The sequence below is a fragment of the Hemiscyllium ocellatum genome, chromosome 11, assembly GCF_020745735.1.
Source record: "Hemiscyllium ocellatum isolate sHemOce1 chromosome 11, sHemOce1.pat.X.cur, whole genome shotgun sequence".
Lineage (NCBI taxonomy): Eukaryota > Metazoa > Chordata > Chondrichthyes > Orectolobiformes > Hemiscylliidae > Hemiscyllium > Hemiscyllium ocellatum.
Window position 1 is genome coordinate 378,284 of NC_083411.1, and position 15,901 is coordinate 394,184.

At 43.4% G+C, this 15,901-nt stretch overlaps 1 protein-coding gene across 4 annotated transcripts in view; it reads left to right on the forward strand.

Annotated features, from left to right (window-relative positions):
- The first annotated feature begins 202 nt into the window (after positions 1 to 202).
- phf6 (PHD finger protein 6) overlaps positions 203 to 15,901 on the forward strand; it is a 76,015-nt gene continuing 60,316 nt past the window's right edge. For 2 of the 4 annotated variants that reach the window (XM_060832361.1, XM_060832364.1), the window contains exons 1-2: positions 203 to 276; positions 9,963 to 10,005. The gene's annotated coding sequence lies outside the window, so the exon portion shown is untranslated. Of the gene's footprint in view, positions 277 to 2,342; positions 2,376 to 9,962; positions 10,006 to 15,901 lie in introns of those variants that run through there. The other 2 variants (XM_060832362.1, XM_060832363.1) reach the window with 2 other exon arrangements.

A 15,901-nucleotide genomic window follows, 5' to 3' on the forward strand; every position in this document is an offset into this window, starting at 1 on the left:
CGGTTACAGTGGAAGGTGTTCTGGGGCTAAAATGAAGGAGTATTGGGGCAGCATGCCCCCAGAGGCTGAACGGCCTAGTTCCTGACCTCGTTGCTGTGGTTACCGGTTCCGCCCATTCCTCCACCCGGTCCGGGGGATGGCGCCTGCGCAGACTCGTCCCAGAACCGACCAATCAGGGTTGTGGAGGCGTGGCCGCGGCGACGTCATTGGGTGGCGGGCTGAGCACGGGCCCGTATCTGGGAGCGAGCGGTGGCGGGGCGATTGCGAGAGGCCGTGGTGAGTACGGCAGGCCCGGAGCCTAGGGCCTAGGCCACGCTGCTGCAGCTGCCTCTCCATCCTTCCCCTGTGTGTGAGCGGGAGCTGCTGATGATCCCAGCTCGTTATTACCAGAGCCCGACCCTCTGCCAGCCTCCCTTCCTCATGGAGGCTGTTTGCCCGCAGGCAGCAACGTGTGGACTGGTCACTGCACAGAGGCAGGCCTTTAGCTCCATCCCGTAGGTGCTAGCTCTTTGCAACCCTCCCTGTTCCCCTTCGTTCCTTCCCCTTCCGCACCTTCCCCGGTTCATTGTTAACACCAGGTTCACCTACTCCTATTCTCGTGGTTATCCTCCCACATCCTAACTTCAGCTGCTGTAAAACTCTGCTGCCTGTACCTTCACTCTCACCAAGTCCCATTCATCGGGTAGTCCCTGTGGCGCACTCGCTCCAGGTCAAAACGTCTCGATCCTACCCTTGCTTTCAAATTCCTCTGAGGCCTTGCCCCTCCCTTACCCTGCAATCTCTACCAGTTTTGCAGTCTTTTGAGATATCAGTGCTGCTTCAATTCCAGTTTCTTCATCTGATTTTATTCATTGAGCTATTGTTGGCTGTGCCTTGACCTGAGTGGGTGCTAAATCTTGAAGCCCCCTCTGTAAAGTGTTCTGTTTCTCTGTCAATGCTTCTACTAGTTTTCTTTGTTATGTGGGGGTAGTTCTCTTGCATTCTATATTCTGAATTTGTTTGGTAACTGTGGGTGTCATTGGCTAAGCCAGCATTTACTCCCCATCCCTAATTGCCATGGAGATGATGGTGATGCACTGTTGCATTCTTAGGTTATTTTGCATCCACGTTGCTGTTAGGAAGGGAGTTCCAAGATTTTAACCTAATGACAAATCACAAGTTGTCATGGCTCACAAGGCCATCTTATCCCATCATATACAAACCAGCTCAGCAAATAAAAACATAAGAAATAGGAGCCAAAATAGGCTATTTGCCACTTTGAGCCTGCTCAACCAATCAATAAGATCATGGTTCATCTTTTTCGTGGACTCATCTCAACTTACTTGCCTACTCACCATTATCCTTAATTCCTTTAATGTTCAAAAATTTAAAAACATTCAATAAGGTATCCTCAACTGCTTCACTAGGTAGGGAATTCCACAGAATCACAAACGTTTGGGTGAAGAAGTCTCTCCTCAGCCCAGTCTAAATCTGATCCCCCTTATTTTGAGGTTATGTTCCATAGTTGTAGTTTCATCCGTCACAGCTTCTATCTTAGCTATTCACTGCATAATTTTATGTCTCTATAAGATTTCCTCCTCGCTCTTCTTACTTCCACTGAATATCAACCTAGTCTACTCAATGTCTCCTCCTAAGCCAACCTCCTCAACTCTGGAATCAACTGCAGACCTTGTTTTTAACTGGAATCAACCTTGTCAACCTCCTCCAGTGTGATCATCATTCTTCACATAACCCTGCTCATTGTTTCTATTTAAATAACCATCTAATGCTGCCCTGACTGTTTCAATTAAACTATCTCACCTCTTCCAGGCAGTACATTCATAACTGAGGTAAAAACAATGACTGCAGATGCTGGAAACCAGATTCTGGATCAGAGGTGCTGGAAGAGCACAGCAGTTCAGGCAGCGTCCAAAGTGCAGTGAAATTGACGTTTCGGGCAATGAAAGGCTTTTGCCCGAAACGTCGATTTTGCTGCACTTTGGATGCTGCCTGAACTGCTGTGCTCTTCCAGCACCACTGATCCGACATTCATAACTGAGGCCACTTATGCGAAAAAGTTTTTTTTCTCTCATCGCACTTATTTTGCAGGTGTCTTTAAATCTAGAACACTTGTCATTCCTGATCCTTTTATGAGTGGAAACGATTTCTCCCAATCTACTCTAGCTCCCTTGTGATTTTGGAAATTTCTCTCAGATTTTCTCTCGACCTGTTTCTCGGGGGAACAGTCTCCCCTCAAACGTTATCCTCATTGACTCTTCTAACTAAATTTTCTCATCCCTCAGGATTGCTTTTCTACATCTCGTCTGCGCACTCTCCATTGCATTCACATCAGTACAGTGCACAATATTCCGGCTAAGATCTAACAAGTATCTGACGTAAGTTCAGCATTATCTACCTGCTCTTGTACTTTATACACCTAATAATGAAGCCCAGTGTAAAAGGTATTTTACCTACTCTGTATTGTCACCTATAATGATCTATACACAATACACCCAGATCCTTCTCCTCCTGGGCCCAATTAAGAATTGTGCCTCTTATTTTATATTGTCTGTCAATCAAACAATGAAATAACAGGAATCAGATATTTGGTTCCTCAAGCCAGCTCTGCCATTCAGTAAAATCATGGCTGATCTGACATTTCTCTCATCCATTTTCCTGCCCTTTCCCTGTAGCTCTTTTTGCTCCAACTGATCAAGAATCTATCTCATCCTTAAATATACGCAAGGAATCTGCACCCAGAGTGCTCTTTAACAAGGAGTTTCAAAGATGCTCAGGGCTTTGAGATAATACATTCTTCCTGTTCTCAGTCTGTGCATGCAGTCAGTGTATGTGGGTGAGGTCTTAAATGAATACTTCTCATCTGTATTCACAGAGGAGAAAGAACATTGCTGAGAATTTCATTTGGGATAGTCATGTTCTAGGATTAAGGAGGAGCTGTTAACTGTTCTGAAAGAGGGTCACTGCACCCAAGACATTGACTCTGAATTCTCACAGATGCTGCCAAAATCTACTGAGTTTTTTTTCCAGCAATTTCTGATTTTTAGCATTTGCAGTTCTTTGTTTTTTTGGCGGGGGGGAGGTATTAGATGTTTTAGCAGGCATCAAGGTGCACACATCCCCAGGGCTTGATGTGATGCCTCTCAAGCTGCTATGGGAGGCAAGGTCAGGTGGGATTGCTGGGTCCTGGCAGAGATATTTAATACATTTTTGGCCACAGGTCAAGTGCCAAATGACTGGAGGTTAACTAATGTGGTTCCTTTGTTCAAGAAGGGCGTTAGGGATAGGCCAGGTAATTACAGACTAGTTAGTCTGATGTCAGTGGTAGGGAAATTATTGGAAAAAATTGAGACAGGAGATTAATCAACTCTTGGAAAGGCAGGGATTGATCAGGATAGTCAGCACCAATGTTAGAGGAAGATCCTGCCTGACAAATTTTAATTGAGCTTTTAGAAAAGATGACTAAATATATTGTTGAGAGTAGTGTAGTTGATGTGGTTTATATGAACTTCATTAAGGTCTCACATGAATGACGGATCCACGGGATCCAAGGTAAGTGGCAGACTGGGTCCAAAATTGACTTGTAAATAGCAGGCCAAGTGATGGAGTGATGTTTTTGTGATTGGAAGCCTGTGACCAGCAGTGGACCACAGGAATCAATGCTGACTCCCTTGCTGTTTACGTGTGTTAACAACTTGGAAGTGAATGTGGCCGATATAATTAGTAAGTTTACTAATGACGTGCAAATTGGTGTTATTGATAGGCGGATGGTCTTAGGCTGCAGTCTCGTTGATCAGATGGTAAATTGTGCAGAACAACGGCAGATGGAATTTAATCTCTAAGTGCAAAAGTATGCATTTTGGGATGTCTAATAAGGGAATGTTGTAAGTTCATAGACTCTTGAAGGTGTCCGCATAGGTAAACACAGTGGTGAGAAAGGTTTATGGGATGATTGCCTTCATTAGTCAGAATATAGAAACATTGTAACAACTTTATAAAACATTGGTTAGGCGACAGATGGAATACTGAGTGCAGCAAGCAGAACTGCATAATCTTAAAAATGTACTGAAGAGGGTGCAGAATGGATTGATCAGGATGTTGGTTGGGATGAAAAGAGTCAGTTATGATAGGAGACTGCGTAGGCTGGGTTTGTTTACCTTGGAGCAAAGGAATCTGCTTGGGGGATCTGATTGAGGTATACAAAACTGTAAGACATCGTTTAAAAAAGCATATGGAATGCTGTCTTTCATTAGGAGAGATTTGGAATATAAAAGTAGGGATATAATGAACCGTCATAGAATTCCTACTATGCAGGTAGAAGGCATTCAGATTATTGAGTCTGCACCAACCTTCCGAAGAGTATCCTACCCTATCCCTGTAACCCCTCACTTGCTGTAGTTAACCCAACTGGTCTGCACACAGTGATATAACATTGCCAATCTACCTTTCGGACTGTGGGAGGAAACCCACGCAGACACAGCTAGAATGTGCAAACTCCACACAGATGGTTGTCCAAGGCTGGAATTGAACCCGGGGTACCTGTCACTGAGTGCTAACCACTATACCATATAAGGCACTGGTAAGCCTCAACTAGAGTGCTCTGTACATGATTAAATTACTTAGTGTGGAAACAGGCCCTTCGGCCCAACAAGTCCACACTGACCCGCCGAAGCGCAACCCATCCTACATTTACCCCTTTTACCTAACACTACGGGCAATTTAGCATGGCCAATTCACCTAACCTGCACATCTTTGGACTGTGGGAGGAAACCAGAGCACCCGGAGGAAACCCACGCAGACACGGGGAGAATGTGCAAACTCCAGACAGACAGTCGCCTGAGTCGGGAATTGAACCCGGGTCTCTGGCGATGTGAGGCAGCAGTGCTAACCACTGTGCCGCCCATGATAACACATCCTTCCTGTAATGTACAGTTCTCATCCGTACATTACAGGAAGGATGTTATTGCTCTGGAGGGAATGAATGGAAGATTTAATAGAATGTTGTCGGGGTTGGAGGATTTGAGCTATGGAGAGAGGTTGAATAGGCGAGGGCTGTTTTCCCTGGAGCATTGAAGGCTGAGGGGTGACCTTAGAGGTTTATAAGATCATGGGGGGCATGAATAGGATAAATAGACAGTGTTTTTCCTGGGGTGGGGGAGTCCAGAACTAGAGGGCATAGGTTTAGGGTGAGGAGGAAAGATATAAAAGAGACCTAAGGGGCAACATTTTCACTCAGAGGGTGGTATGTGAATGGAATGAGCTGCCAGAGAAAGTGGTGGAGGCTGGTACAATTAAATCATTTAAAAGGCATGGGTATATGAATAGGAAGGGTTTGGAGGGATATGGGCCAGGTTCTGATAGGTGGAACTAGATTGGGTTGGGATATCTAGCCGGCATGGACGAGTTGGACCAAAGGGTCTGTTTCCTTGCTGTACATCTCTATGATTCTATGACTGTAGAGAAATTTAGCTAAGAGGAGAGGTTAGGGTTGTTTTCCTTGGAACAGAGCAAGCTGAAGGGTGATTTGAGGTATACGTAATTGTGAGGGGTAGATTTAAAGTAGACTGGAGGAACCTGTTTCCTTTTGCAGAGTGTTCAAAATCCAGGGATCGTAGATGCAAATTAGGTGGCAGAAGGATTAGTGGAGATGTGAGGAAGAGCATCTTTATGCAGAAGGTGGTAGGTGTCTGAAATTCACTGCTTGAGTTGATGGTGGAGGCAGAGACCCTAAACTCCTTTTATATAAAAAAAGTACCTGGATCTGCACCATGAGTGCTGTAAGCTGCAGGGCTATAAGCTGTGTGCAAGAAGATGGGATTAGAAAGGGCATCTGGGTGTCTTTGATTCGCATGAACAAGATGGACCAAATGTCCCCCATCTATGCTGTATCATTTCTATGATTCTACATCGAGTAGACCATGAGAATCTTTTCACTATGATGAGACAAAAGGGCATAAGTTTAAGGTGAGGAGTAAATGGTTTAGAGGAGATCTGAGCAAAGCTTCTTTCACCCAGGGGACGATAGAAATAGGAACATGTTGCAGAAGAGGGTGGTAGAGGCATGTACTCTCGCAACATTTAAAGAAGCATCTGAATGAGAACTTAAAGTGCAAGGGCATAGTGTGGCTCCTGTTTGGAGTCTGCACACTGCTCCTACCAGTGTCTCCTTACCCTTGCCCCACTCTGTGTACCTCTGCCCAAGTGGATTCTACATCATCTGAGCCTAGATCTGTCTCATTTTATGTCTGACTGACATTGTTATCCCACCACCTCTACCTTCCCTCCTGATTTTCTGAAAGGTTATATATCCTTTAATGTTAAGCTCCCAGGTCTGGTCACCCTGTTACCATGTCAATGTAATGGCTACGTGATCATATCCATTAACTTTGTTTTGCACTGTCAGTTCATCTACCTTGTTCTGAATGCTTCATGTTTTCAAGTACCAAGCCTTTAGCTTTGTCTTTTTGCAATTTTTAATCATCCTGATTTCTTATTATCCTATTTGCATCTCTCCCTTTGTTTGCTTGTCTACCATTTTTGCATTTTACTGTTCATTCTTTTATTACCATCATGTTTCTCTTTCCCTTCTCATCCTAAGATACCCACTCTCTCTGCCATTCTAGTTTAAACCTGCCCAACCACACTAGCAAATATTTGCCCTAAGATGTCAATCCCAGTCCTGCCCAAGTGTAACCTGTCCAGTTTGTAATGGTCGCACCTCCCCCAAAACCAGTCTCAATGTCCCAGGAATCTGAAACCCTCCTCCTTGTACTATCTTTTCACCATATATTCAACTGATATATCCTCTCGTTCCTTCTCTGATTAGCACATGGCAAAGAAATCCTGATATCACTATCTTTGAGGTCCTGTTTTTCAACTTACCTCCTGATTCCCTAAATTTGCTTTTACGATTTTTTTTAAGGCTATGTCATTGGTACTGATATGTACCACGACCACTGGTTGTTCACCCTCCTGCTCCAGAATGTCTTTTAGATGCTCTGAGGAATCATGAATGGCGTTGAGCATTCATAAGTGAACATTCCTATTTCCGACCTTGTATTGGAAGCAAATCATAAATAAAGTAGCTGGGTAGGTTTGGGCCTATGCCATTACCTTGAGGAGCAGTGATGTCTAGGGGCTGAGATGATTAACCTTCTGCAACCACAACCTTTTTCCTTGGTGCTAGGTATCACTCCAACCATCAGAGGATCTCCACAATTCCCATTGACTTTGTTTTTGCAAGGGCTCTCTATTTTGTCTGTTTAGACCAAGACTGTAATGAGGTCAGGAGTCGAATGGTCCTAGTTGAGAATCAACGAATAGATTTTGTTTATAAGTTCAGCTTGATAGTACTGATGATGCCTTCCAAAACTTGGATCTCAGGATGTTGATCTAGAATAGACTCATAGATTATTAATTGGCCAAGTTGGATTTGTCCTGCTTTTCGTGTATATTTTCCACTTTGTCACCAGCATGTTGCATTGGTTGGAGCAATTTAGCTATGAAGAGAAGCTGGATGGGCTTGGATTGTTTACTCTAGTCCAGAGAAAGCTGAGGGGGACCTAATTGAGGTGTATGAGGTTATCGAGGATGTGCACCAAATAGATAGGAAGCTGCTGTTCATAGAACAGTCAGTGACAAGGAGACAAGGGCTCTTGTTCAGTAGTAATGTCCCTATCCTGGACCGGGAGGCCTATGTTCAAGTCCCACCCTCTCCAGATGTGTGTAATTAAATATCTGCACAGGTTGATTAGAAAAATAGGTTAATTAAAAATGGTTGCATATTGAGTTAAATGGCTGAATGTTTAGTGTTAGATTTTTATTTCAGATTTAAGATTTATTATCATGTGTACTCCAGTATAAATGTATAGTAATAGAGTGTTTAATGTTGCCACACTGAGTGCCATCTTAGGTACAAGTACCTAGATACAGAATCATGACAACAAGGTAGAAAAAGAACAAAGTTGGGACTACAAAGGAGTCCTGACACTATGCCGCTGCTGAAGCAGCTACTGCTCCTGTCGATCACCTGGAAGTGGATTCGGGTCTATCGCAGTTGCCACTTTCTCTGCTGTTGAAAGTGGATGCCACTGCCTCGAGTCCTGCACTGGGCCCACCAACATCAACAATTCCCCAGCTCCGGTACTGTCGCCTGCTTCTGTGGCGAGCTCCCTTAAGGTTCATTACGTCCCTGCTGGGCTCATTCTCCCCAAGGAGTTGACTCCTGCTGCTGCTGCCCATGCTTGGGAGGCCAGGTGCACTCCAGCCCTGATAAACGCTTCAATCTCCTTGGCTCCCAGCTCTCACTGTGAACTTGGCTGAGTTAGGGGGTCAAGAGTATGTGGATGTTTGGATACATCAAATGACACTACAGTATCCAATATCATGTAGTTAGAGGTGACTTGAGGGAAAAATATTTTCACTCAGCAGGTGTTGAGGAATGTGTTCCCTGGGAGGGTAGATGAGTACTTGAAATGTCATAATGTTCAACGATATTGACCAAATGCTGGAAAGTGGACAGTCTGATTCTTCTGTTTATACCATTATTTTTCAAATAATTGTCTATTTGTGTTTCAAAAGTATAAGGATTCTGTTTTCAAGGTTTTTTTTTAGGATAGTCCCCTAAGAAACAATACTTCTCTTTATATCTTCCTTTGTTACTTTTGGTTTTAAATTGGTTTTCCTTTTACTGATTCTGAGAAATGTTTTTTTGCCTTAAAAGAAGCACTCAATTTTGAACAGTTTTCTTTCTAAGCACCTTTATCATATTGAAAGATTTCTCTTTTCATTAAATAAAAGAACTGCGGATGTTGTAAATCAGAAGGAAAAACAAATTGCTGGAAAAGCTCAGCAGATCTGGCAGCATCTTTGGAGAGAAATCAGTTAATATTTTGGGTTAGTTCTGAGGAATGGTCTGATTTCTCTCCTGCTGAGCTTTTCCAGTGATGTCAATTTTTGTTCCTAATTTCACTATGCAAAACTAAAGCCTCTTTGAGTCATGAAAGTGTTACTCCCTGAGAATAGTTCTTAAATATGGTACCCAAATGTGGTCTTGGTGATCTATTTCACTATTCCTTCATTGTCATAAGACCAGAATTTTGGAGCAGTCTTCCTAACAGCGCATGGCACGTGGACTGTAGCAGTTAAGGTCATGTGATCCTTCAGAATCTGCTTTCTCTCCACAGTTGCTGCCAGACCTGCTGAGTTTTCCCAACAATTTATTTTTGTAGCTTTAAACTCTTTGACTGATGTGCCTTGGCTTTTACAAATGCAATATTGATTGTTTATCACCCTGGTCTTAGTGAGGCCATTGGATTACTTATCTAGCGTTCTTCAGGCCTCAGTGCACATCTCTTAGTCACCCTTCTCACCTTTCTCTTCCTCTTCTGTTTTTATCCTCTGTTTTGCCCCCAACTATTGTCACTTCAGGGCTGCAGTTCTTTGGTTCTGTAGTCCATGTTTAACTGTCTTCTGATTGCTAATTAGACAGAGCAAACCTAATGACCGCTGAACCTATGCTCTTCATCTCACCTGCTCACTTATTTTTCTGTCCATCCAGCTAACTGAGGATCCTTCACCAGCCCCACATTGTTCATTTTCCTTTAGAGTCGAACTTCTGCATCCATAGAGAGCAACACTCAAAATACACAAAGGGGGGGGGGGGGGGGTCGATATCCCAAATCATCTAGGAAATTCCATTCTCGGGGTGATCAAACAGTAAAGTGACCCCTGTAAACAGAATTGAAGGAAATGGTGAGAAGCTCCTCGGTTAGGGAAGACTGAAGGCTGGGGGCTGAGGCCAGCCTGTCTTAGCTGAGACATCTGTATGCTGCAGGGTCCCAGGGAAAGACTGATGCTGTAAGGCAGCTGTGGGTTACAGGGAAGACCTTAAGGGGGCCTTTTGCTGAGTATTGCAGTGCGTCTTGATTTTATTTTAAGTAACTGTTTATTTGTTTATCTTCCAGCTAAGAAGACCTAACTTTTCTATTTGCAGTTCTTTAGCAAAGGGTAAGTAGTACTGTTAATCTTATAGGCTTATAAGCTGTCATTGTGAAGGATTAATGAGAGTTTTTTGGTCTAGTCTAAATAAAGGTGACTACAGGTGTATGAAGCGTGAGTTGGTAACGATGGATTGTAGGATCTTACTAAAGGGGTTGATGGTGGATAGCAATGGTTCATATTTTAAAACATGCAAGCATTGCAACAATTATTCCAGTCTGGTGCAACAGTAAGGTGGCTCAATCATGGCTTATTGGAGGTGTCAGAGAAGAAGGTTACCTCCAAGTACAGTGGGCTGAGGAGTGGCAGGTGGAGTTTAATTTAGATAAATGTAAGGTGTTACATTTTGGAAAGGCAAATCAGGGCAGGATTTACACCCTTAATAGTAAGGTCCTGAACAGACACCTTGGAGTGCACATTTACAGTTCCTTGAAAGTAGAGTCTCTGGTAGACAGGGTCGTGAAGGAGGCATTTGGTATGCTTGTCTTTCTTGGTCAGTGCATTGAGTACAGGAGTTGGGAGGTCATGTTGTGGCTGGAGAGGATGTTGTTTAGGCCACTTTTGGAATACTGTGTTCAATTCTGGCCTCCCTGCTGTAGGAAAGATGTTGTGAGACTTACTCTGAGATGTAAAGAATGAAGACGGGCCTAAATTGCGCCATGCCAACCTAAATATCCATACGGACTAACCCAATTTCCCTGCTCTTGGCCCACATCCTTCTAAACCTTTCTTGTCCATGTATTTATCTAAATGCCTTTTAAATATTGTTAATGTATCTGCCTCAACCACTTCCACTGGCAGATCATTCCATATCTGTCCCACCTCTCCAGTTCCCTTTTATTCTTTCCCCTCGAACTTTAAATTGATGCCCTAGAGTTCACAATTCCCCAACCCTGGAAAAAAGGCTGGTTGCATTTATTCTGTCCATGCCCCTCATGACACTCATATAAGATACCTTCTGGTCTCCTACGATCTCGAGGAAAATAAAAGTCCCAGCTTGTCCAATCTCTCCGTTTGGCTCACACCCTTGAGTCCTGGCAACATCCTTGTAAATTTCTTCTGCACTCGTTCCCATTTAATAACATCCTATAACAAGGTGACCAAAACTGAACACAATACGGTCTCACCAACATCCTGTACAATAGCAACCTAACTTCCCAACTTCTATACTCAATGCCCTGACAAATGAAGGTCAATGTGCCAAAAGCCACCTTCACTGCCCTGTCTACCTGTGACTCCTGCAAGTCCTTCTACTCCTCTATATTAAACTCCTTTTGCTATTTCTCCGCCTACTTCCTAGATTAGATTAGATTAGATTCCCTCCAGTTGGAAACAGGCCCTTCGGCCCAACGAGTTCACACAGACCCTCTGAAGAGTGACCCACCCAGACCCTCTGACTAATGCACCTAACACTCTGGGCAATTTTCGAGTAAAAAATGAGGTCTGCAGATGCTGGAGATCACAGCTGCAAATGTGTTGCTGGTCAAAGCACAGATTCCTGATGAAGGGCTTATGCTCGAAACGTCGAATCCTCTATTCCTGAGATGCTGCCTAACCTGCTGTGCTTTGACCAGCAACACATTTGCAACTCTGGGCAATTTAGCATGGCCAATTCACCTGCCACATCTTTGGACTGAGAGGAAACCGGAGCCCCTGGAGGAAACCCACGCAGACACAGAGAGAATGTACAAGCTCCACACTGACAGTCACCCGAGGCGGGAATTGAACCTGGAACCTTGGTGCTGTGAGGCAGCAGTGCTAACCACTGAGCCACCGTGCTGCCCAGTTGATTAAGGTCCTATTGCAATTTCTGATAATCTTCCTCAATGTCCACAATATTGCCTATTTTAGTGTCATCTGCATACTTGGTAATCATGTCTTGTACACTCTCATCCAACTTATTGATATAGATAACAAACAGCAATGGGCCCAGCACCAGCCCCGAGCTACTGCACTTTTCACAAGCCTTCAGTCCACTATTACTCTCTGCTTCCTTTTATCAAGCCAATTATGTGTCCAATTTGCCAGCTTCTCCTGGATTCCGTATGATCGAATGAATCTTCCAGAGCAGCCTACCATGTGGAACCTTATCAAAGGCCTTACTGAAATCCATATTGACTACTTGAAAGGGTTCAGATGTTGCCAGGGTTGGAGGGTTTGAGATACAAGGAGAGACTGATTAGGCTGGGGCTATTTTCCCTGGAGCGTTGGAGGCTGAGGGGTGAAGTTGTAGAGGTTTTATAGAATCATGCGGGGCATAGATAGGATGAATAGCCAAGCTCTCTTATGCAGAGTCGGGGAGTCTAAAACTAGAGGGTATAGGTTTAAGGTAAGAGGGGAAAGATTGAAAAGGGACCCAAGGGGCAATGTGTTCACCGTGGGTGGTGCATGTATGGAATGAGCTGCGAGAGGAAGTGGTGGAGGTTGGTATGACTACAGCATTTAAAAGGCATCTGAATGGGTACATGATTAGAGGGGCTGTGAGTCAAATGCTGACAAATGGAATTAGGATTTCTGGTCAGCATGAACGAGACGACCCAAAAAGTCTGTTTCCATGCTGTCTGGCTCTATGACTAAGATCCCAAAGATTAGACAGTTTCCAGAAAAGGCAGCAAACCTGTGGATTGGGGGCATTTTAGAACATTGAGCATTACAGTGCAGCACAGGCTCTTTGACCCTCGATGGTTTCACAGGTCGGCACAACAATCTGAAGGCCATCTTACCTACACTATTTCATTATCATCTGTGTTTATCCAATGACCATTTAAATGCTCTTAAAGTTGGCAAGTCGACAACTGTTGCAGACAGGGCATTCCACGCCCTCACTAATCAAAGTAAAGAACCTACCTCTGACATCTGTCCTATATCTATCACCCCTCAATTTAAAGCTAGCCTCGTGCTAGCCATCACCATCCGAGGAAAAGAGCTCTCTCACTGTCCACCCTATCTAATCCTCTGATCATCTTGTATGTCTCAATTAAGTCACCTCTCAACCTTCTCTAACAAAAACAGCCTCGTGTGCCTCAGGCTTTCCTCCTAAAACCTTCCTTCCGTATCCTTCCTATAATGCGGCGACCACAACTGTACACAATACTGTTTTGTACAGCTGAGCAACATGACCGTGTGGCTCAGAAACTCAGTCCCTCCACCAAAAAAAACGAACACACTGTATGCCGCCTTATCAACCTGGGTGGCAACTTTCAGGGATTTGTGCATGTGGACACAGATCTGTCTGCTCATCTGCACTACCAAGAATCTTAATGTTAGTCCAGTGCTCTGTATTCCTGTTACTCCTTTCAAAGTGAATCACCTAACACTTTTCTGCATTAAACTCCATTTGCCACCTCTCAGCCCAACTCTGCAGCTTATATAGATCCCTCTGTAACTGCAACAATCTTCCACATGATCCACAACTCCACCGACTTTAGTGTCATTCACAAATTTGCTAACCCATCCTTCTACACCCTCATCCAGGTCATTTATAAAAATGATAAACAACAGTGGCCCCAAACAGGTCCTTGTTGTACCCCATTAGTAACTCAACTCCAGGATGAATATTTCCCATCAACCACCACCCTTTGTTTTCTTTCAGCTAGCCAACTTCTGATCCAAACTGCTAAATCACTCTCAATCCCATGCCTCCAAATTTTCTGCAATGGCCTACCGTGGGGAACCTTATCAAACTCCTTACTGAAATCCATATACACCACATCAACTGCTTTACCATCATCCACCTGTTTGGTCACCACCTTAAAGAACTCAGGAAGGTTTTTGAGGCATGACCTACCCTTCACAAAACTGTGCTGAAAATCCCTAATCAACTTATTCTTTCTAGATGATTATAAATCCTATCTCTTATAATCTTTTCAAAACTTTGCCCACATCACAAGTAAGGCTCATTGGTCTATAATTACCAGAGTTGTCTCTACTCCCCTTCTTGAACTAGGGAACAACATTTGCTATCTCCCAGTCTTCTGGTAGTATTCCTGTAGACAATGACAACATAAAGATCAAAGCTAAAGGCTCTGCAATCTTCTCCCTAGCTTCCCAGAGAAACCTAGGATAAATCCCATCTGGCCCAGAGGGCTTACCTATTTTCCCACTTTCCAAAATTGCTAATGCCGCCTCCTTGTGAGCCTCAATCCCGTCGAGCCTGATAGCCTGTATCTCAATATCTCGACAACATTGTCTTTTTCCAGTTGTATACTGACGAAAAATATTCATTTACTCTTAACTCTTTGGCTCCACACACAACTTCCCACTACTGTCCTTGACTGGCTCTAATCTTACACTCATCATTCTTTTATTCCTGACATACCGAGGGAAAGCTTTAGGGTATTCCTTGAGCCTACCTGCCAAAGACTTCTCATGTCCCCTCTAGTTCTTCTTAGTCAGGAAGAACCTAAAATGAGAGCTAACTTGTGTCTCTGAAGCACCCTAGCTGAGCCTTCACACCTCATCTTAACATAAGCCTCCTTCTTCCTCTTGACAAGAGATTCAACTTCTTCAGAAAACCACCATTCCCTCACTTGAACACTTGCTGCCTGCCTGACAGATACATACTTATGAAGGACATGCAGTAGCTGTTCCTTGAATAAGCTCAACATTTCAATTGTGCCCATCCCCTACAATTTCCTTCCCCATCCTATATCTTGCTTAATCACATCATAATTGCCTTTCCTCCAGCTATAATTCTTGCCCTGTAGTAAACATAACCGAATTGTGGTCACTATCACCAACGTGCTCACCTACCTCCACATCTAACACCTGGCCAGGTTCATTATCCAGTAGCAAATCCAATGTGGTTTCACCTCTTGTTTGCCTTTCTACATACTGTGTCAGGAAACCCTCCTGCACACATTGGACAAAAACTGACCTATCTAAAGTATTCTAACTATAGCTTTTCCAGTCAATATTTGGAAAGTTAAAGTTCCCCATAACAACTACCCTGTTACTTTCACTTGTACCAGAATCATCTTTGCAATCCTTTCCTCTACATCTCTGGAGTTTTTCGAAGGCCTATAGAACATTCCCAACAGGGTGACCTCTCCTTTGCTGTTTCTAACCTCAACCCTTACTACCTCAGTGGATGAGCCCTCATCAGACATCCTTTCTGCCACCGTAATCCTGTCCTTAACTAACAATGCCACACCTCCCCCCTCTTTTACCACCTTCCCTGATCTTAATGGAATTCAACAAATGAACAAGAGGTTCATTAAGATGAGGAAAAGTCAGACAGCAAACTTGCAATGAACATAAAAATTGACCATAAAAACCTCTATACATATGTGAAGGTATGAAGATTAGTAAAGACAACTGTCGGTCCCTTACAACCAGAAGTCGGGTAATTTAGATAAGTTGAGAATGGGCAAACACATGGTGGATGCAAGTGGTCTTTCATTGAAGCATAAGCGTTCAATTTTGCAGATTTTGTTTTAACAATACAGTAGTCTATTACACAAAAAACGAAAATGGGATAGAACAAAGCATGCTATTTACCTATAATGTGTTTAAAGATTTTGATACATTGTGCAAACATAACCCAGTAATCCCAAAACCACTCCATTACAGTGCTCTCTCCAGAGAATTATCTCCTTCATCACTCCTATTGGGCTTATTTTAAGTGTTAAAAATCACACAACACCAGGTTATAGTCCAATAGGTTTAATTGGTAGCACTAGCTTTCGGAGTGCTACTCCATCAGGTGATTGAATTTATAGCAAAAGTTGCCGGTGCGATGTAACTGAAATTATACGCTGAAAAATACCTTGATTGTTTATTAAGTCTCTTGTGTTAGAATGACCATGATAGTTTCACTTCATATGTAAATCACAAAACTCTTTTTAAAAGTTACATTCTCAGGTTAACTAACTATTGGTGTCAGGCCAGACCTTCAGCATCTTAT